We start from the raw sequence: 24,518 nt of genomic DNA, 5'->3' as shown, positions 1-24,518 counted from the left end.
TGTGATTCCAAGATAAGGAGCATAAAAGGCACCCTCAAATAACTTTTAAAAATAACTTGTAGGGAAGAGGAGAGATCTAAGATAGAAACATTATCCTTTGGGAAACAAGGACACCTCAATGAGAAAACCCCAGGATACAGGGTTTGATTGTAGGAAATAAGAGATCATGAAGTTGATAAGAAATATAATTTCCCAGGGAAAAAGGAGGAGGCCAGGGAGGGGAAAGATTCCACCTTGGGGTGTGGCTACTGAGTAAAGGAAGTATACCATCTGGTAACTTCCCATTGCAACTCTTTATTCTTCATATCAAAGCCAACCTCAGTTATTTCTGTGTGCCGAACAAGTACAACTACTGTTTGTATTCTCAAAATTTTAGTGCCCCAGGGAAAAGCCCCAGTTGACCTGTCCTAGTTGAAGCTTCAGTTCAAAGAGGTAAACAAGATAATGGATAAAGATTTTTGAAAATATGAAATTGGCGGTTACTTGCATCAAAGATGCATGGTGTTCTTGAAGCTACCATTATTGAGTTTCATTCATACACTCTGCATATCTTTTCCATGAAAAATGTACAAGAGATTTGGACAGCTAGGTGGCACAGTGGATGGAGCATCAGACCTAGAGTCAGGAAGATCTAATTTCAAATCAGCCTCCAACACTTACTAGCTGTCTTACTCTGGACTAGTCTTTTAAACCTGTTTGCTTCAATTTCTTGATTTGTAAAATGAACTTGAGAGGGAAATGGAAAATCACTCTAATGCCTTTGCCAAGAAGACCCCAAAAAGGGTCACAAAGAGTCAGACATGACTGAAAAACAAAACAACAACAGAATTGGAAGGTGAGCAAAAAAAATAATATATGAAGAATTAAACAGTGAAACCATCAGAGGCTTCTGGAAAGATTTCCTTTCCAAAACCCCACTAAATCATATTTTCTGTATCAATTTCCCATCAAGTCAATTAATTTAATTAAATCAACAAAGTGCCTAATATGTACTAGACACTAGAGATATAAAGATAAAAATGAATTTAATGAGTATATCAGAAATGATAGAAAATAAGCTGATTATAAATTGAGAAAGAGTAGATAACTGAAGCTGGGGGAAATGATGAGAGAAATTGACAAAGAGTAAGAGAGAGACAAAAACAAAGACAAAGACAGAGAACCAAGCAAAACAATGCTATTTTCTCTATATGTGACAACATTTAAGTACTTGGAGATAGCTATCATGTCCCCCAATGTCTTCTTTGGGATTCATTTCTGCAGTTCTTTCAACATATTTTCACATAGCATGATCTCAAAGTCTTTCACCATCCTTTGGATGCTCTCTAGTTTATCAATAAGGCTAGCTTACGCTTCTAGTCTCAGTCTGAACTCTACCACACTCAGTATGATTCTTACAGGAACATGCTACCATTTTGTATTAAATGTCATCTGATCTTGCATTCATCTTCTGTAAAAACAAAACAAAAATCTTAAAGAGTTTCCTGTATACCCTCCTAAGTCTTTAGACAACTCCTTTGTTTTTCTCCTCTTTAAAAATATTTCTCTTTAGAATTTAATTTTTTTGACACTGAGTCTCTTATATGACTCATCTAGAATATTAGCAGCCACCCTTAGGCTCTCTCCTAATACTGCTCAGCACAGAAATTTAAACACTTCCCACTCCATTGTTTCCAACCTGATTTATTTTTACCCTTTTTGAGGTAGTTTGGTGGCCCTCTTAAGGACTTACCATATTGATACTGAACTTAGTACAGATACTGAATCAGCTTTATCTCTACTGCAGCTTAGAACTGAACTCAAAGGTCTCATGAGTCTCAGTCTCCCCAACAACAAGGACTATCCAGTTTGAACTACCAGATCTGACAGAATTTCATTTATGAGAGTTTCTCAGTATTCTCGGCCCAAATTCCTGGTATAATTTTAGCCATGAACTCCTACCTATATTTCCTCTGAATCATTTGACTTTTGCTCTGCCAAAATCTACATTTAACATAAGACCATGCTCAACTCTTCTCTTGCCACCATGAACATTAAATAGAATAGTCACTGTCCACCCCACTCAAGTTTCTATTCTTTCTGATTCATCATTCAGTCTTTCTTTGTTGGAAAGAATCATGTGAAAGTGTTAGTAGTTCATTTTACCTCATTTTTAAAGGATGAAATTATAGGTAGTGAAATGTAGTGGTCATAGATTCCATTTCTTCCACAATGGCCAGGGCTGAGAAAATCTTGCTCACTTAAGGAAATTCTTTGACTTACATTTCTCAGAATTCTATGTGTGAGCCTGCAGAGTGGTGGTAGTACCCACTATAGGCTCTGAGTGAAGATACTCTACAACAACAAAGCTTAAAAAGGTCTATAAAAGTCTTGCATGCGAATTTGATGCAAGCCTTTCAATCACTTCCTGCCTGAATGACATTAAACAAGACACTTGGTCTCTGGGTCTCAGCTTATTTATTTGTAAAACAAGGAAGTAGAACTAAATAACATTTAAATTCCCTTAAAAATCTAATCTATAATCTCTAATAGTTCCTTCCAGAAACATACTATAACTAAATAATTTTTTCTGTAGAACTTTTTTACATGTCCCTTGGAGAAGGCAGCTCACCTCATTAGCACTTTCTTCCTTTGTTAGCACATAGATTGTCATACACAAAGCCTTTCCCCTTTTTTTTTGTCAACTTTGTCATCCTTTGTATCCTATTTCTCTAGTGCTTCTCCTCTTCTTCTTCCTGACTTTCATCTCCCCCCTTGGGTCCTTCTCATCTTTCCCTCTATCTCTGATTTTTAAGCTATGATGGTACTAAGGGGAACATCAAGGAAAGAAGAAGAATGACTGGTCTGATGATAACAAATGATGGTGAGTAGGATGAACTATTCAATTCTCATTTAATTTCTTTTTTGCTTCCAAATAAAATGATCTTTGGGAAGCACAATAGTGATTATTAGGGAGCTGATTTTTTTTCTTAAGTGAGGAAATGGTCAAAGAGGACCTAGAGGCCTTAGACAAATTCAAGTTACCACATCTGAGAGAATTACAGAAAGATTATTATTAGGCCATAGTCAATGATATCTGAAAGATTCTGGAGAATGGTAGTGCCTTCATTACTCTTCAGTCTACTTATCCAGTTCTCCTAGATGTTATCTACGATGCCCCTTAGAAACCTGACAACACAGTGGAAGTATTCTTTTCCCTTTGGACTTCTCCTTTGGATAGATTGTTTCCTTATTGAATCTCCATTTGAAGGATGATATTCAGTTCAGTCATGTCTTCATTCATGTTTAGGCTTCACTTCTGATTCTCTAAGAATATCTTTCTGTCCTCCTTCCCCTTCCTCCACTTTTCAGCTTACGTTCTGTCTTCTCACTTACGTTCTGTCTTCTCCCAAAATAATGCAAAAATAATGCAAGCTTCTTGAAGGCAGGGACCGTATCTTTTCCTGCTTGTATTTATAACCCCAATGCTGAGTACAGTGCCTGGCACATAGAAGGGACTTATTAATATTTGGTTTTGAATTATGGTGTTTTTGATCTAGAGAAAGGCAAATGTCCCAATTTTTTAGAAAAAGGAGAGAAGGAATAGTCTGAAAGATTTAGGCCAATGAATTTCACTTCTATTTCTAAAATATAATACATGGAATATTCATTTCCCTATCCAGTGCTTTATTTATTATCTGGTTGTTGTGTTCTAATTCTATTCCATTTGTTTTTGAAGTCATGTGGCATGTGGTATAATCTGATATAGACATGCCTTGGTGAAGACTTTAGCCATAATTTTGAGTGTATAATGTTCTAACCAGTATTCTAAATCTGGTGTGCATATGAGGGTATGTAAATGATGTGAAGCCAGGAATGCTAGCTCCCACAGTAGATGAAAAAGTCATGATCTTGAAGACAATTAATGAATTGGAGTGATTTGCTAGATATAAGATTAAATTTAATAGAGACAAATATAAAACACCCTCCTTGAGTTCAATAAAATAATTTGACAGGATGGGACAGGTATGGATAATTAACAGTTCTTGTGAAATTTTGGCTCTTTTATGGACTTCAAACTCAATAGGTCAGCAGTGTCACCTAGTTTATAGTTTTTGTCTTTGTTGTAATTCTGGGCTGCATTAAGAAATGTATAGCATACACAAATAGGGAAGTGATAGTCTATTATCCTCTGATTTGGTTTGATCACATCTATAGTATTGCTTTCTATTTTGGCTTCCATATTTTAGGTAGAATAGGGACAAGTTAAAGAGTTGCAAGGAGAGACTGACAAAAATATCTGAAGAAACTGAAGACTTTTTAGCTTTGAAAAAGATATATGTTGTATAGGAAAACTGCTGTATTTTCAAGGTTCCCATGTATAAGTGATTCGATTTCTACTTTTTCAGTTCCCGTAAGTAGGAGCAGTTGATTTTGGAGAAATACATTCTTCTATGCTAGGACAAATTTCCTTACAATTAGAGCTCGCTAGAAGTGGAAGTGGTTCCTTCCTCCTTGGAGTCTTGACACAAAAGTTGGATGACTACTTGTTGAGGATGTTATAGGGCAGATTCTTGTTAAGGTACAGCCTGTATTGTACTCCAGTGACCACAGGGATCCCTTCTAATTCTGAGTATTTATGATTATAGGACCTCTACAGATTTCCAAAGAGGTTAAGAATTGTGAGCAGAGTGGTAATTGTGTATTGGCATCCCTCTTGTTCCCTACCCTCCATCTATGCCCATCCTAAATAAGTAACTATCAGGAAAAGGATTGTGGAATTTTTTGTCATTAGGAATCCCAGGGAAGATAGGTGTTTGTATATTTCCAAAAGACTTCATTCATCCCAGTGAAATAATATTGCCCTTTATATAAGCTAATGTCTCTACATTACTAATGTGTGTATATTTCTAGGACTTATCCATTCATTCTCTTTCTTATCCCCTGTATGCTCAAAATCATGCATTTGTGAGACAGCTGGCTAGCATTAGGAGTGATATACATGTGGCTAGGGCCATGGAACAGTATGGAGTAAACTATTCTCATGATCCTGACCTCAGTACAAACCAACGAAGTCAACTAGCCATATGCCAAAACAAGAAAAGAGCAATTACACAGAGACATTTCTTATTAACCTATAAAAGATCAAATTCTTTGGGAGTTATAGATTAAATTTACCTCTTGAAATGATTGTGAACTATCAAGTGATACATTTAACTATAAATAAGAGAAAAAGGTTTATGTTTTGTAGTGGCAATAAGTTTTGATCACCAAAATTTAGATAGATTTCCTATGAGTTAAAAAAAATAATTTATGAATCTTCTTCTGGAACCATGGCAAAAGCATGTAATACTCTCTTCTGTCTGCCCTGTTTCCATAAGTAGTTGATGGATACTTCCCCTCCCATTTATTTCAGTCACTCACATGGCACAGTAGAATTGCAACAAGACAGAAATAGAAGATGGAAAGGTTGATCCTGTCAGAAGCTTTTAATATAATTATGAAGTTTCATGGGGGAAAAATTCTACCCTACCTCAAATTTTCAGATAATTAGACTGTTAGGTATTAAAGAGTTACTCCAATGCAGAGGAAGGAAAAAAGGATTGGAAGACACAGAGGAGAAAGTGATTAGTGGAAATGTCTTTCTTCCTGATAAACAGAGGAGACAGGAAGCCTGCCAGCAGAAGGAGGCAACTAGAGTTTTTGCAGCTCTAGTGCTGCTCTTTGGGAATTCTGAGAGTACATAAAAGCCCATGTTGCAGTCTGAATCAGCATGGATAGCAATTAGTGGTTCTAATAGGCTCCAACTGATTCTATATGACTATGCTTCCCTTGAATCTTTCTTCATGCTCAGGATCCTTATGAAATGTTAACAGGGTTAGAAAAATACCCCTCCATATCTCTCCATGGTGCTGAAACCACTCCTGGTTGAGGTCAGAATGATGGTATAAGAGAAGCACTGTATTAGTGAGCCTGAGGTGCCTTTGGAAATATTTTTAACTCACAGATTCCTTCTACTCTTGAACATTTACTTTATGGTTCACGTTTAATTTCCTCTTCTAAAGGCAATCTAAAGTAAAACAGCATCTCACTTTCCTCAAAGCTTATTTTGAGCCTCATCTTCTCCATTTTAATTAACATTGTAATGGTTGTGTGGCTATAGTCCATCAAATTCATTATTCTAATTCCAACAATAACTTCTAAATGTTTTTTCCTTTTCTGGCAGGTGTTTGCTTTGATTGGCACCTAAATACTGAAAAGTACCTCAGAATACATGGGTTTGGCACAGCAAAGATTGAGGCCTATCTGGGGAGTTTTAGTGACCCATTGTAGAATCCATTTTCACTGTATCTACATAGGCATTGAACCCTCAAACATGCTGAGTGGATCCAGTAGTTCAGTGTAGCATTTTCTTGACCTTGGCCAAGTTGCTCAAGTAACTCACTAAGCCTGTTTCCTCATCTGATCAAAAGAGGGAGTTGAACTAAATTATCTTGAAGGTCTCTTCTAGTTCTATATCCTATGACTTCTGCAGGAGAAGGTGGAATCGTAATGAATATAAACTGTCTGAAAGACATTATTTTGAGATACAATTAAGCCAATATTTGTTACCTTGCTTTTTCTGCCTAGTTTCAACTCTATTTTTTTTAATCTATCTACCCTGTTGACTTCAGTTAGCTAAAGAGCATGAAGAAAAGACAGTGGGGAGAAACAGCATTTATTAAGCACCTACTATGTGCCAGGAACTGTGCTAAGTTTTACAACTATTATCTCATTTAATCCCCACAATTACCCTGAGTAGTAGGTGGTATCATTAACTCCCATTTTACAGTTGAGAATTTAGAGGCAGACAGGATAAGAGACTTGCTAAGGATTACACAGCTGGTAGATGTCTGAAGCCAGAAAGTAAGTCTTTCTAACTCCAGACCCAGTAATCTATCCATTGTGCAACCTAGGTGCTCTAGATTGTTCTATAATTATAATGTTTTGCAGACACTGATGCTTAGAAAGCAATGTACTTAAAAATCTTGGTCTTGGAACCAGGAAGACTGAACTTCATAGCTTGTATTCCAAATCTTACACTTATTATTTGTAGGACCTTGGACACATTTTATACCCTTTCTGAGCATGAGGTCCTCATCTGTAATATGGAGATGAGAAAGACTCTAGACCTGATTTCAAAGTGTTGTTGTAGGACTCAAATGAGATAATATATTCAAATGAGATAATATGCTATTAAGTAGCATAAAGTGCTATTTAAAGTTCATCATTATGAAGGTAAACAGCCTAGAAACATCTGTCTATCCTCTGACTTGAAGCAATGCCATCCCAGAAAGTTGAAAGACAATTTCTGAGCATGTTAAAAGCCTCCATCACTGCAGATTTGGTGATTTCTGCAGGAGTCACTCCTGAGACTTTATCACCCATTTACCCAATGACACAGTGAGCTGCTCTGGGAGCTGCTAAATTAACAGAGATAACTTTTTTATAGTTAGATTCAAGGATAATTCCTCAAATATTGTTCAATATTGATTTCTCTCAAAAGTATCCTCCCTCTTAATTCTAATACCTCCTTTCTATTGATTTCTTTTCTATTTATCTTGTATCTATCATTCTTAAGCCCTTACTTTCTGTCCTCACAACAACTCTAAGCCAGAAGATCAAGGATCAGGAAAATGGAGTTAAGTGACTTGCCCAGGATCACACAGTTAGGAAGCGTCTGAGGTCAGATTTGAACCCAGGTCCTCCTGACTTAGTCCTGGCTTTCTATCTATCATACCACATAGCTGCTTCTATCTTGTAAACATATTGTTTTTACATAGTTGTTTGGCTATTGTCTCACTTTTAGACTGTGAACTCCATAAAGACAGATACTCTTTCATTTCTTGTGCTTAGCATATTGCCTGGAATATAATGTGTTTAATAATAAATGCTTATTGACTCATTTATTAACTACTCCTAAGAAACATTTCATCAAAGGAGATAATATATAGGCTTGTAAATACAAATCCATATGTATAATATTTTATCATATTTATGTAGGCATATGTGTGTGTTCTCAGTTTCCTTCTTGTCCATATGGACTATTTATATTAAATGACAGACTATTGATATTAAATGGTGCAGGCAAATGGCAGAGTGGATAAAGCACCAGACTTAGAGTCAGGAAGACTTGAATTTAAATAGGGCTTCAGATATTTACTAGCTGTATGACCCTGGATAAATCACTTATATTGTTTGCCTCAGTTTTTTCATCTGTAAAATAAGACACAAAAGGAATAGCAAACTACTCTAATTTCTTGCCAAGAAAACCTTAAATGGAGCCTAAAGATTCGATCATGACTGAAAACAAGTGAAAAACAACATTCATAGAAGGAAGCAGCAGTCCAAGTTTAAATTAATGGTGGGGGAGGCACTTTATAGCAGAGTTCTTTGCTTTTAAAAGCCCAGTTTTAAGCAGGATATTTATTGTCAGTGGTTCCTTGTGCCTCTCTCCAGGTCTTTTATTGCTTTCAATTCCCTGGATTTAGCTATATTCCAGATGATGTGTGATCAATTAATACATGATGATGTAATAAAAGATATAAAGGAGCTAAAGTGTTTTGTTTCATTTTTAACAAGCATTTGTTAAACTACTACATGCAAAATTTCATGCCAGATAGTAGAAATACAGAGATTAAAATGAAAAACCATTCCTACTCTCAAGGAACTTCTAATCTGCTGGAGGGATACACTATTTAATAGATAAATAACTACAAGGTGATCTGAGGAGGGAGAAAACATTTATGATTGGGGCAATATATCAAATTCAAATTGAAATTGGGCCATTCATTCATGCTTAATAGATCCTTGCAGGCAGCATATTGATTTAGTTTAAAAATGTAATATTTTCTATAATTCATTAAGTTTGTATTTATTTCCTTAAACATTTCCCAATTGTACTTTATTCTTGTTTGAGCAGCACTTGGGACTGTTGCAGACTACATACCTCTGGACCCTATGTTTGTTCTGATTAGGGCACCAAGAAAGACTCCCTAGAAGTAGAAGAGACACTTTAAAGTAGCTTTGAAGGAGGATAAGAATTTAGAGAGGCAGAATGTCTCCCAACATGGGAGACAGCTTGTACCAAGGTTTACACAATTGTAAAGTCTTGTTTAATACATGGAGTTGTAGGATTGAATGTTGAACTTGAGGAATAGTTAATAGGTCATTTGGGATGGAATATAGTATGTGTGAAAAGGAGGGATATAATTAGGTCTAGAAAGGTAGTTTAGAGCTAGATTACAGCAGGCCTTAAATACCAGATTGAAGAGTTTGTATGTTATCCTAAGGGCAACAGGGAACCTCTGAGGGTTTTTTGCAAAGGATAGAAATGTGGTCAGACCTATAATTCAAGATTATTAGGGCCACTGCATGTAGGATAGATAAATGGAAGAGGTGAAAGATAAGGAGCAGCGCAACCCATCAGCAGGCTACTGAAAATAGTCTAGAAATAAGGTCTAAAATAGAATGGTAGCTGTGACTGGAAACAAGAATGTAAAACATTGGCAGGTAGTATCACTGAGATGCGGCAACTGATTAAAATTATGAGTGGGTGCAGGAGTGAAGGAGGGGGTAAAGAAGAGTACTGCTGAGGGAAAAAGGAAAATTAAAGATATCTCATTTTAAAGACTTAAGTTTAATTCTAGCCTCTGTCACTTGCTAATTGCATGACCTTGGGCAAGTCACTTAACCTCTAGCTGCCTCAGTTTCCTTGAGTTGATCAAATGAGATCAGATTTATAAAAGCACTTAACCCAATTATTGGTACATACTGGACATTAATAAACATGTGTACCCTTCCCCTTCTCTTCCCTTTTATTCATAAATGGGTAGATGATAGGGCCCTCAATAGGAACATTGAAGTTAGGAAGAATAGAGAACATAGCTGAAAAGATGGCTTTCCTCATAAAAAGCCTTCTAGGTAGTACAAACCTTTTTATCCTTTTTTTTTTTACAGATGAGGAAACTGAAACCTAGACAATATAAATGATTTGTCTATGGTTGAACGGGTAGTTGAATGGCTAATTGACACCAATCCCAATCTTCTCCTGACATCAATCCCAATCTTCTATACATTGTACTCTCCTCTCCATGAGGTCCTTGTGGCTACATTCCTGGGGAGCCAATTTTACCCTTTATTCTGTCCTCCAGAGCAATGGTGTACAACTCAAATCAGAAAGGAGGTCACAAAATGAGGATCCCTATGAGCCCCCATTTATGTAGAAAACCACATATTTTATATCTTCTATTGTATTTTTGTTTCTCCTGTTAAATATTTTTCCAGTTACATTTTAATCTGTTTCAGGTTCTCTGGCCTTATTTTTGACCCCTCCACTAAGGGGTTTTAACCTTTCTTATATGTATGCTGAGTCTGTCTGTCAGTCTCCTGAAGTCTAGGGAATCAGCCATTGAATGATATTTTTCAATAACTGAAGAAAGTGCTAAATTTCAGTTAGAGGTGAGTGAAAATATAGATGTAACTTAGAAAGCTCACAAAACCCATAAAATATATCCAGTGACTCTTGGGTAAAATATTGTTCTAGGGTCTCAGAAATAAGAACAATTCAGAAGGCTAGTTAGTGAAAATTTCAACATTATGGACATTAATTTTTTAAAGAAAATAAAAGCCTATTGCATTTTCCACTTGAATCATCCAAATGTAATTTTCTTTAATTGTTCATGATTATCTATAGTACTTTATTGTTCAGAGTTCTGAAGGGCCATGCTGTGATTAATTCCTCCAGCTAGAGGTGAATGGAAATGGAACAGAACCTCAGAAGGGCTAGTAGAGACAGACCTCTGCCCAAGTCTTATATCCTTACAGTGGGCTAAACAAGATCTGGCTCATTTTTCCTCACATAAATTATTTCTACCCTTACCTTATTGATCCTCTTAATAGCAGGTACTGGCAATTTATTAGCAACTTATCAGATTTTCTATGTTCTTGTTAAACATTTTCCATCATCAGTTATCCCCCCACCCCCCATTTGAATCTTACCCTGTACCCAGTATGGAGTGTGACGGTTCCCAAGTGACATCTGATGAAAGAAGAAATTGAATGAGAGTATTATTATTTTCTTTGCTTTTTGGTTGAATTTGAAAAACAATAATCAGGAGTGAACAAATGAGAAAAACTTGAGAGGGAAACATAGTAGAAAGTAGGAGGATTACCAAAATGTTTCTCTGATAGAACTCATTTAGAAATTTAAAAAATCTTTTATTGATTTTTTAAAAGTCCTTTCTTTCTTTCTTAGAATCAATACTGTGTATTGGTTCCAAGGGAGAAGAGTGATAAAGGGCTAAACCATGGAAGTTAAGTGACTTGCCCAAGTTCATACAAATAGAAAGTATCTGAGGCCAGATTTGAACTTAGGACCTCCTGTCTCTAGGGCTGACTCTCAAGCCACTGAATCCCCTAGATGTCCCCTATTGATGCTTTTAAAAAAAACTTCTCTCATTTCCAAATAACTTTTCTCTGTCAGAATTTTCCCATATAATCGAGAAGGACTATTAATAAAAACAAAACAACACATTGGTCCAACCTAACAATGTATGCCTCATTCCACTTCTTTGGTCCACTGAAGGGCAAGAGGCATTCTCTACCACCAGTCTGCCAAGGATAAGATACATAAATCAGAGTTCTGTTTTCTTTCAGTGTTATATTCCTGTACATTATTGTATTCATCCGGTATTATATTTTCCTATTCAGTTTTCTCAAAAAAGGAGGCAATGTGAGACATCCAAAAGGGACAGGGCATATTTTGGGTTCTTACTTTCTGAATTATGATAGATTTCAGCATGAGTTTGACTATTAGACCTATTCCTATACAGTCTGGCTATGGCCCCAGAGTGATGACAACCTTTTTCCATCTTAGTTTCATCATCTGTTAACTTTTTTAAAAAGATAATAAACTATTGGTTATTAAATTTCCATGATCATATACAGCAAAATCTTAGAAATCATTCCATCCATCTTCCCATTTGAAAGATATAGCAAGCAATCACAACTGCCAGAGTTGGAATTTGAATCCAAATTTCTTCATCGAAGCTATGTTCTATTCCCTTAATTATTTTGATAAACTAGAGTTGATTTGGTTAGGGTAGCATTTAAATTAATGTTCAATACTTAAAGTATTATTTTTATAAAGTTTGTTGTCTGACAAAATAGAATCATGTGATTAAGTTTTTCAATGTGCTCAAAAAGCCTGCTCCACCAAAACCAAGACAGGAAGGAAATAGAGTGAGACAGACCTCCACCCAATTTATATCCTGTCTATGTCAGCACTCAATGACAGGAAGTGAGTGGGGTTCTGGGAATTGTAGTTTTGCTGGGAATTGTAGTTTTGCTGGGGATCATAGTTTTTAGGGTATGTGACAAGGAAATCACTTTAAAAGACTGATATATATTCATTTAAGGTCGCCAAGGAATTCAGCTATGTAATTCCTAAATGAAAACTCAAGTCAGTTTTTAATTATGGAGTTTTTTAATTACAAACAGGAGGAGGAAAGGTATTTTAGAGAGAGAGAGAGAGAGAGAGAGAGAGAGAGAGAGAGAGAGAGAGAGAGAGAAACAGAGACAGAGACAGAGACAGAGAGAGAGACAGAGAGGGGAGAGAAGGGAATAGGGCTTAAATACCCCCTCTGTTTAGGCTGGGCCAAAAGGCCCAAGCCCTTAGATAGCTGAGGCAAAGAAAAGAGATCAGTCCCTATCACTCATGTGACCAAAATGGAGAAACAGTCTCAGGGGCCTCCACCTCCAGCCTCCTTCAGAGCAAAACTTCTCAGAGTACAACCTCTCAGAGCAAAACTTCTCCAACTCCCCCAGTCCTCAGACCCCGCTATCTTTAAGGAAACCCTCTAAGTTCCCTCCCCTCAGTTCTCACATCTACCAATCACTGTCAATGTCTCCCCTGTGCCAATGCTGGCTCTAGTTTAACCCAGGACCGCCCAGAGGTCTGCCCCTTTGCACATGTCTGTTGAAGGTCATATTCTCAAATAATTAAATTTTGATCCTTGCTGCAGCCCTTCCTAAATCCTTTTACTCTGAGTAGGGTGGAGATTGTAGTTTCAAGACCTGGTTCTGTCATTCCAAGTATCTCTATTGTATCAATTCTAAAATCAATCATGACTCAAAGAACTTCCTGTTCTATGCTTAAGCATAGGTCAAAGCCCTTTCCATTGTTTAGCAAAAGGTTTCTGTCCTAAAGTAGTCTTAGGTAGGGAGGAGAAGGATCCTCCCATGCCAAAGGGGTTCACATTCCAATAGAGTTCTTACTATCAGTAGGAAATTTTTTCCAGTATGAGATTTCCCAATGGTGAAATTTCCAACATTCGTAAGTCTAAGAAATTTTAAGGTTTACAGGTAATAGATTCCAATTACACAATAGCATAGTAGGTGGCAGTTGGATTATGGGATCTGGAATCATGAAAATGAGTTCAAATAATGCCATAGATACTATGTGAATTTCTTGCAAATAGCAAGTCAGGTAACCTTCCTCAGCCCCAGTTTCCTCATTCACAAATGAGGTAATAATAATAATAATTCATAGAGCTGTTTTGAGGCTCAAATGGGATAGTGTACATCTGTAAAAAACTCTAGGAATCTTAAAGCAGTATATAAATGCCAGCTATTAATATAGGGCAAAGAGCTGATTATATATAGCTTAGTAGAGAAAACATTGGACTTTGAGTCAGGAAGATCCATGGTCTATTCCTGCCCTCAAACATTTGACATGAAACCTTGGGCATGCCATGTGACCTCTATGAATTTAAGGTCCTCATCTGTGGAATGGACATAATAGTACTGCCCCACAAGGTTGTTTTGAGGATCAAATGAAATAAGATATATAATGAACTTTGCAAATGAGTTCATTATTAAGAAATATTTGTTCCTAAAAATATGATAGAGTGGTGATTACTTGGGACTATTTATAGGAATTTTATACTAATGGAACCCAATAAAATATTTTGATAATGCTAGGCAGGAAAAATTGATTTCAAATCCAATCTTAGACACTTATTAGATGCTGGACAAGTCATTACTGTCTTTTTGCCTTAATTTTCTTGATTGTAAAATGGAAATAATATAGCACTACCTTCCAACGAATTACTAATAGGATCAAATGAGATAAAATATATAAAACTCTTCACATAATGCTTGGGTTATATAGTAGGATCATTAATAGGGTTGATAAAAATGCAAAAAATGGCAAGGGTGCTAAGTCGTGCAGTGGATAGAGTGTTGGCCCTGGAGTCAGGAAAACTAATCTTCTTGAGTTCTAATCTGACTTTAGACACTTAATAGCTATGTGACTCTTGGCAAGTCACGTAACACCGTTTGCCTCAGTTTCCTAATTTATAAAATGAGCTACAGAAGGAAATGGGAAATTACTCTAGTTTCTTTGCAAAGAAAACCACAAATGAGATCATGAAGAGGAAGACATGACAGAAAAACAATTGAACAACAACAATGGCAGGGTGGAAACTTAGTGATTCTTTTTTTTAACCCTTACCTTCTGTCTTAGAATCAATACTGTGTATTGGTTCCAAGGCAGAAGAGTGGTAAGGGCTAAGCAATGGGGGTTAAGTGACTTGCCCAGGGTCACACAGCTGGGAAGTGTCTGAGGCCAGATTTGAACCTAAGACCTCCAGTCTCTAGGCCTGACTCTCAATCCACTGAGCTACCCAGCTGCCCCTGAGACTTAGTTATTCTTACATGAAGCAGTGGCCTCAAATGCCCCAGGATGGATCTAGCCCTGTGATTATCATCCTTCTTCTGCCTTTTCATATACTATATGATAATTATGTTCATCATTCCAAGCTGAATCTGCCTTGTTGTCAGAATAAAAATATAACCATGGCTGAGCAATCCAAGATAAAATTATGCTCATGTATAGAATTAAAAATGATAACCACCCTATGCAGAAAAACCAAGGAGGACTCTGTTTCGTGTTATCTGAATTCTGATTGTTTTATTGTTATTTTAACAACCAAAACAAAAAGTCTGATATTGCAGAGATAAGACAAGGTGTAAAAGGAATTCCAGGAACAGAAGTTGTCATAGTAATGGCTTATCAATGATTTGTACATTGTTCTTTCCATCAGGTAGTAAAGACTAGTAGTTAGTCTGGAATGATTTTTTTTAAACAAATTTACTAACATAAGGCAGTACAATATAGTCCATTAAGAGCTGCCCTCAGTGAGAGAAGGCCTCCATTTAAGCATAGCCTTCAACACAAATTAGCTGTATACCTTTTTAACTTATCAATCCCTTTTGCACCTCTCTATGACCATAAATTTTAAAGTACCAGCCCACATTGGTAGAGAACATTTCCTCCTCTGGGCTCAGTTCCTTTATCTAGAAAATGAGGAGTTTGGATTAGAAAGCCTCCAAGGTCTTTACAACTCTAAATCTATGACCCTATGAACCTATATATTGATGAAATTTTATTCTCAGAGCAGTTTTTCATATTTTTTCATATTTTTGCAATTACATGTAAAAACAATGTTAGCATTCTTTTTCAAATGTTGTTTCAAATTCTCTACCTCCTTCTTCTTGAGACTAAAAGCAATTTTAGAAAGATTATACACATGCAGTCATACAAACAACATTTCCTTTTTAGCTATGTTAGAAAAATATAAAAATAAAAAACCATAGGAAGAACAAACCTTAAGAAAAATAAAGTGAAAAAAGTATGCTTTGATCTAATTTAGACTCCATCAGTTCTTTCTCTGGAGGTGGATAGCATTTTTATTTTTATTTTTATTTTTTTGTTTTGTTTTCATTTTTGTTTTCTTGTTTTATTAAATTAATTTATTTAGTCAATTTAGAACATTGTTCCTTGGTTACAAGAATTATATTATTTCCCTCCCTCCCCACCCCCCCTTCCTGTAACCAACGCGCAATTTCATTGGGTATTCTATGTGTCCTTGATCAGAACCTATTTCCATGTTGTTGGTGTTTGCACTAGGATGTTCATTTAGAGTCTACATGCCCAGCCATATCCCCTTGACCCATGTATTGAAGCAGTTGTTTTTTCTTCTGTGTTTCTGCTCCCACAGTTTTTCCTCTGCATGTGGATAGTGTTCTTTCTCGTAGACTGCTCCAAGTTGTTCAGGATCACTGCAGTGCCACTAATGGAGAAGCCCATTACATTCGATTGTACCACAGTGTATCAGTCTCTGTGTACAATGTTCTCCTGGTTCTGTGGATAGCATTTTTAGAAATCCTTCAGAATAGTTTTGGATCATTGTATTTCTGAGAATAGCTAATTCATTTATAGTTAACCATTTTACAATGTTGCTGTTACTGTGTACAATGTTCTCCTGGTTCTGCTCATTTAACTTTGTATCTGTTTGTATAAATCTTTTGAACAGTTAGGTGCACAGTGGATAGAGTGCTGGGTCTGAAGTCAGGAAGACATATTCCTGAGTTCAAATCTGGCCTCAGACACTTACTATGTGGCCCTGGGCAAGTCAGTTTCCCCAGTTTGCCTTGGTTTCTTCATCTGTAAAACGAGCTGGCAAAGAAAATGACAAATACTCCAATACTATTGACAAGAAAACCCCAAACAGGCCACGAAGTATCAAAAATGATGGAAAATAACAACAAATATCTTTCCAGGTTTGGGGGAAATCATCCTGCTTATAACACAATAGAATTCCATCATAATCCTATACTACAATTTATTCTTCCATTTCCCAATTTATACTATAAATATCTTTGTACTGTGTGAGTGAAACATGAAATGACTAAGAAAACAAACATTTGAGCTTCTGAGCATATTGATTTATTAAGCAATGCATGCCAATTGCTACACAAACTGGGATCAGACCTGCTCAGCTTAGAAGGCTAAACCCTAACAAAATTCAGTGGAAACAGATTGTTATGCATTAAAAACAATCAAATAAACCAATTAATTAAAAGAAAACAATTACAGAGGAACAGATTTCTAATTGGAGGAAAGATTAGGTAATTTCCAAGTGGGGAGGGGATGAGCAAACAGGCACAATTCCCTGAAATCAGAAAAAGAGGTATTCCACTACCCAAGATTGTCTAGCAACAAGTAAAGGATTATGGAAACAATAACCGTTTGATCAGTTGGAACCAGTTTTCAGATAAGGCAAATGCATTACTTGAAATATGTAATTCCATCCATGTAATATGAAATATGTAATATGTAATGAAAAATGTAAAAATATGTAATTCCATCAAACTTTGGACTGAACCAATTTCTGGTCAGTATAACTTAGGTCCTTATTTAAGCATCTCTAAATGGTTCATAGAGGTGCTCTAACTTCCTAGACATAAAGGACTAGTTTAAATAATGCAATAATATTTTCTCCCAATTCCCACAATTAAATAAGTTTCTTATGAGGAAGAAATTGGGCTAGACCCATAATTGAATAGAAAAGTAATTAAGTTACCTCCAGAATTAAGTCCAAAAATGGAGTTAATCTGGTTCATTCAGTTGTCACTACCATTGCTGTTTTATTCTCTTCCATTCTCTTAGCACATGAGGTTCTTTTTCTTTAAAAAAAAATCTTAGAGAAGCAGACCTAGTATTGGTATTGCTGGTCTAAAGAGTAAGCCCATATTTATGGTTCTTTGCACATAGATCCAATTTCCTCTTTAGACTGATTGGATCTATTTACAACTCCACCAACTGTGTATAAGTGTTCCTATTTTTTAACATCTCCTCCAATATTTGTCACTTTCCTTTTCAGCCATATTAGCCAATATGATAGGTGTGTGGTAGTATTTCAGAGTTGTTTTAACATGCATTTCTCTAATCAATAGTGATTTAGAACATTTTTCATAATGACTATAAATAGCTTTGGTTTCTTCCTCTAAAAACGGCCTTTTCAAATCCTATGACCATATTGTTTTCAATTGGGGACTTTCTCTTCTTATAGATTTGATTCAGTTCTCTATATATTTGAGAAATAAGCCTATCAGAGAAACCTGCTGTAATCCCCTATCCCTATTTTCTTTCTTTCTTTCTAATCTTGGCTGCACTGATTTTGCATATACAAAACACTTTTAATTTATTGCAATCAGAATCATCCATTTTACTTCCCATACTGCTCTCTATCTTTTGTTTGCTCATAAATTCTTCCCTTATCAATACATCTAACAGGTAAGATATTCCACGTTCCCCTAATTTGCATATATTAACTTTTATGTCTAAAATACATATGTATTTTGGCCTTATCTTGGTATATGGTATAAGATGTTGGTCTATATCTACTTTCTGCCAAACTGCTTTGTAGTTTTCTTACTTTTTTTTGTTAAATAGTGAATTCTTGTCCCAAAAGTTTAAATGTTTGGGTTTATCAAACAGTGGTTAATATGGTCATTTACTACTGTATGTATGCAACTAATCTTTTCCACTGGTTTACCATTCTATTTCTTAATCAGTACTAGGTGGGTTGCCGTTTTGTAATACAGTTTGATACCTGTACAAATAGACCAAGTGACTTCCTTCATATTTTTTATTGACTGACTTGATATTCTTGAATTTTTATTCTTCCAAATGAATGTTTTTATGAGTTTTTCTAGTTATAAAATAATTCTTTGATATTTTTATTAGTAGGATGCTGAAAAAGTAAAATAATTTAGGTACAATTGTCATTTTTATTAAATTGGTTTATTAAATTGGCCTACCCATGAGCAATTAATATTTCTTCAGTTGTTTAGTTCAGGCTTTACTCATGGAAAAGCTGTAATTGTGTTCATATAGTTACAGTATTTGTCTTGACAGGTAGACTCCTAAATATTTTATATTATATGCAGTTATTTTAAATGGAATTTCTCTTCCTATTTCTTCTTCTTATACTTTCTGGTAATATATAAAAACACTGATGATTTATGTGGGGTTGTTTTATGTCCTGCAACTTTGCTGAAGTTGTTAATTATTTCAATTAGTTGATTCTATAAGGATAGCATTATATCATTTGCAAAGACTTACAATTTTTCTCTTCGTTATCTATTCTAATTTTTTTTATTTTTTCCTTGTCATTGCTATTACTAGGATTTCCAGAATAATACTGAAAATAGCGGTGATAATGGGCATTCTTACTTCATTCTTGATGTTATTGGGAAGGCTTCCAACTCATTCCAACTACAAAGAACGTTTGCTGATGGTTTTAGATAGATAATACTTATCATTTTAAGGAAAACTTCATTTATTCCTATGCTTTCCAGTGTGTTTAAACAGAATGAGGTTCAAATTCTGTTATTTTTCTGCATCTATTGAGATAATATTATTTTCATTAATGACATGATTAATTAAACTGAGAGTTTTCCTAATATTGAGTCAGCCTCATATTCCTCATATAAATCTCACCTGATCATAATGATATTTGTGATATATTTCTATAATCTCCTTACTGGTATTTTATTTAATTTTTTTGCATTAATATCCATTAGGGAAATTGGTCATATAGTCTTTCTCTGTTTTTGATCTTCCTGGTTTAGGTATCAGCCCTTTATTTGTGTTGTAGAAGAAATTTGTTAGAACTGCTTTGCGTATTTTTCCAAATTGTTTATATAATATTGGAAATAATTTTTCTTTAAATATTTGATAGAATTCACTAGTGAATCTATCCAATCTTTGAGGGTTTTTTCTAAAGGAGCTCATTTATGATTTGTTCAATTTCCTTTTCTAAACTGGGGTTATTTAAATGTTTTACTTTTCCTTCTCTTAATGTATACAATCTGTATTTTTATGAATATTCATTTGTTTCATTTAGATTGTCAGATTTGTTGCCATAAAATTGGTCAAAACAGTTAATAATAATTGTTCTAATTTCCTGTTCATTGGTGCTGAATTTGCCATTTTAATTTTTGACAAAAGTAATATAGCTTTCCTTTTTCTTTTTAAAATGAAATTAACCAATTAATGACTAATCTATTTTATTATTTTTAAAAAATTAGTCTACCTCCTAGTTTGATTTATTTGGTCAGCTTTTTTTTCTGTTAATTTTATTAATCTCTCCTTTTATTTTCAGGATTTGCAATTTACTGTTTAACTGGAAATAATTTATTATTAAAATAAATGGAATTTAATTAATATTAATTGTAACATTTTAATTTATTATTTTTAGTGTTTTTATTTGCATGTCCTATTCATTAATCTGCTATTTCTCTATTTTATTCATATAACCATCTATAGATATATATTTTCTACTAAGTTTTGCTTTGCCTGCGTTCCACAAATTTTGGTATTTTGCCTCATTTTCATTTTTAGTGAAATTATTTATTGTTTATATGATTTGTTCTTTTAGTCTTTCATTCTTGAAGATTAGATTATTTAGTTTACAACTAATTTTTAATCTATGCTTCCATGGCTCTTTAATGAATGTAAATTTTATTGTATTATTATCTAAAAAGGATGCATTTAACATTCGTTCTTTTCTGCAATTGGTTATGAGGTTTTAATTCCCTAATCCATGGTCAATTTTTGTGTGGGTGTCATATACTACTGAGAAAAAGGTACATTCCTTTCTATTCCCAATTAATTTTTTTGCAGAAGTCAATCATATGTAACTTTTCAAAATACTATTTATCTCCTTAACTCCCTTTTGGCTTACTTTTTGGTTAGATTTATTTAGTTCTGAGAAGAGAAAGCTGACATCCCCTACTAGTATTTTTTGATTATATATTTCCTTCTATAGTTCATGTAACTTTTTCTTTAAGAACCTGGATGATATAGCATTTGGTACCTAGATGTTTAGTATTGATATTATTTCATTTTCTTTGGTTCTTTGTTGGGAAGTGTTGTTTTTCTATATATCTCTTTTAATTAGATCTTTTTATTGTTTTTGCTTTGTCTGAGATCACAATTGCTTTTTTAAAAAATTCTTTTATTTTATTATTTAAAAATTTTAATAACAAATTTCCACATAAGTTTTCTGAAGTTATATGATTCAAATTGTCTCCTTCCCTTCTTCCCTTCCCCCTTCCACAGCTGGCATTCAATTCAATCTGGGTTATCCATGTATTATCATGCAAAATATTGCCATATTATCATTTCTGTAAATGAATAATCTTTTAAAACCCAAACCCCAAAACGTACACACACAAAAATAATAAATCATATGCTTTCATGTACATTCCTATTTCAACAGTTATTTCTCTGGAGGTGGATAGGATTCTTTGTCATAAGTCCTTTAGAATTTTTCTGAACCATTGTATTGCTGTTAGTAGCAAAGTCTGTCATATTTAATTGTTCCACAATATTGCTGTTAGTGTGTGCAACGTTTCCTTGGTTCTGCTTATTTTACTCTTGTTCAGTTCACATAGATCTTTCCAGCTCTATCTAAACTCATTCTGTTCATCATTCCTTTTAGCACAATAGTATTCCATCACCACCATATACCACAATTTGTTCATCCATTTCCTCATGATTGCTTATTGGCTTAATTTAACTCCATATGTGTCTCTTTACTTCAGCCATGTTCCTTATTTAAAAAAAGAAGCTTTGGATTCTGGTTTTTAATCCACTGTACTAAGCCCATTTTTTTTAGTTCATCCCATTCACATTCACAGTTCTGATAATTATATTTCACTCCCCTTCCTATTTTTCCTGATTTATCTTCCTTTCCCTCTTTTTTTAACCTGTTCCTTTTCAAAATTCTGTTTTCCTTCTGATCATTGACTCCCCTAATCCTCCCTCCCTTCTATCATTCTCATCATTCTTTTTATCCCTCTTCTCTCATGTTTCCATGTAGAATAATTTCTATACCTAACTGAATGTGTATGCTATTCCTTCTTTGAGTCAATTCTGATGAGAATGAGGTTCAAGAATTACCAGCCATCCACACATATCACCCTGCTTTGTAAAAGCTCTTACTTTCACATCTATTTTATATAATACTTAACCACATTCTACTTTCCCCATTTCCCTTCTCACAGTGTATCCCTCTTTCTCATCTCTTAATTTTATTTTTTAATCAAGCCATCATAGTTATCTCACACCTATGGTCTCCATATATACTCTTTTTAACTGTAATAATATTGATAAAAATTCTGCAGGATTACAAATATCACCCGTCCATTTAGGAATGTAAATAGATCAACATCATCAAATCCTTAATGATTTCTCTTTCATGTTTGCACTTTTATGGTTCTCTTGAATTTTGCATATGAATTTTTTTTTTTATTTACCTCTAGTCCTTTCATTAGTAATGCTTGAAAGTCCTCTATTTCCTTGAATATCCATCCCCGGCCAAAGGATTATATTCAGTTTTGTTGAGTAGGTGATCTCCTGGATCATTTGCCCTCTGTTAATTTGTGTTCCAAGCTCTCTCACCCTTCAATGTAGGAGCTTTTAAATCTTGTATTATCCTGAATAACCTCCATGACATTTGAATTTTTTTTTTTCTAGCTGCTTGCAACATTTTTCCTTGACATGGAAACTCTGAAATTAGACAATAAAATTCCTGGAAGTTTTCATTTTGGGATATCAGCAGGTGATCAGTAGATTCTTTACATTTTGTTTTATTATCTTGTTCTAGGATATCAGACCCATTTTCCTTGATAATTTTTGAAGTAACATTTCTAGATGCCTTTTTAAAAAATCATAACTGTCAGGTAGTTCAAGAAATCTTAAATTATCTCTCTTTCATCTGTTTTCTAGATCAATTGCTTTTTAAATGAGCTAGTCCAAGTTTTTCTATTTTTTTTATTTCTTTGACTTTGTTTTACTGTTTCTTGAGGTGTTAATGGAATAATTAGACTCCAGTTGACCAATTCTAATTTTTAAGGAATTATTTTCTTCAGTGAGCTTTTGTACCTTATTTTACATTTGGCTAAGGTTACCTTAAAAAAAAAAAACCCTTACCTTCTGTCTTAGAACCAATATTGTATATTGGTTCTAAGGCAGAAGAGCAGTAAAGGCTAAGCAATTGGGGTGACTTGCCCATAGTCACATAGCTAGGAAGTGTCTGAGGCCAGACTTAAACCCAGTACCTCTTGTCTCTGGGCCCAGCTCTCAATCCACTGAGCCACTTAACTGCCCCCTTAAAGTTACTTTTTAAAAACTTATTTTTTTCAATGGCTTTTCCTACCTCTTTTTTCATTTGGCTAATTGCTTTCTGAGAAATTTTCTTCTGTGGATTTTTGTGCTTCTTTTACCATTTGGCTTAATATGGTTTTTAAGATAGTGTTTTCATCACTTTTTTTGTGCCAATTTTAAAAGCTACTGACTTTCTTTTAATAATTTTCTTTCCTTCCTTTCATTTCCCCAATTTTTCTTAATTTAATTTGATTTTTAAATCCTTTTTTGAGATTGTCAAGAAATTTAATTGGGGCCTGTGACCAATTCACATTTTTCTTTGAACTTTTGCATGCATATGGTTTGACTTTGTTGTCTTATTCTGAATTTGTTTCTTGTTCTTCTCTGAAAGTATAGTAACTTTACATAGGTTCTTTTTATTTTCTTGTTTGATCATTTTTCTACCCTATTATTTGACTTATCACATTATGTTAACATTGTGCTCTGCTCCTGGTCTGGAGAGGGTATTGCTCCAATGTTCAGGCTTTCTTATTGATGTTTTCAAGACTGATTCTATGGCTATATAGGCTTTTTATTCTTTTGAGTTGGTATGATATAAGGAGAAGTATGGTCATTACTTTCCTGGTCTGTGTTTTGTCCTCTGAGTAACTACCTGCACTTTTCTCCACCCAGACACACCCATAAACCCTTGGAGATATAAGTTCTATATCTCTATATCTCTATAATATATAATCTAGTGCTTTTCTTAGCTTTGTGATTGAGACCTGGGACTTTGTATGAGTAATGTGATAGCAACTTACATCCAGTATTAGCAAAGGGTACTCTTTAAGCTCCTTCTGACTAGTTGTTTGATCCCCTTACCATCTGTGGGTTGAGAGCTTCAGAAGTTGATGGTGTTGCTGAACTCTGTCCAACGTCTGCTTGGCATGGTATGAGATCTGTGCTGGGTTCCAGGTTCAACTACCACCTTTGTAGATAACTTCTTAAGTTGTTCTGGGATAGAACATTATTTCACTCTGACCTTTTGTGGTTATGTTACTCTAGACTTAAGTTTGAGGCATTATTTTAATGTTGTTCAGAAGGGAATTTGAGAGAGCTCTGGTGAATCTCTGCCTTTACTCTGCCATCTTGGGTCCACCTCCATAGCACATATATTCAAGTAAGGGAAAACTCCGATGAAGATAATTGCAATTGACATTTTACATGATAAATAGAAGAGGCAGGGTATATATTGGGTAGAAAACTGGCTTATGATTTAGGAAGACTTGGATTCAAATCCTGCCTTTGGCTATGAAACCTAGGACAAATTATTCCCTATTAATATCCTAGGCCACTCTCTAATTCTATAAATTAGAAAGTAGGTGTATAATCTGCACTGGTAGAGGGAATGTCTTCATTAAGAGTTTCATATGCACAAAAATTCCCAAGACCATTCAAACAAAGAAGAGGAAAATCTCAATGAATTAGAGAGTAACCA

The sequence above is a fragment of the Monodelphis domestica genome, chromosome 3 (genome assembly GCF_027887165.1).
Source record: "Monodelphis domestica isolate mMonDom1 chromosome 3, mMonDom1.pri, whole genome shotgun sequence".
Lineage (NCBI taxonomy): Eukaryota > Metazoa > Chordata > Mammalia > Didelphimorphia > Didelphidae > Monodelphis > Monodelphis domestica.
This window is presented reverse-complemented; position numbering follows the sequence as displayed.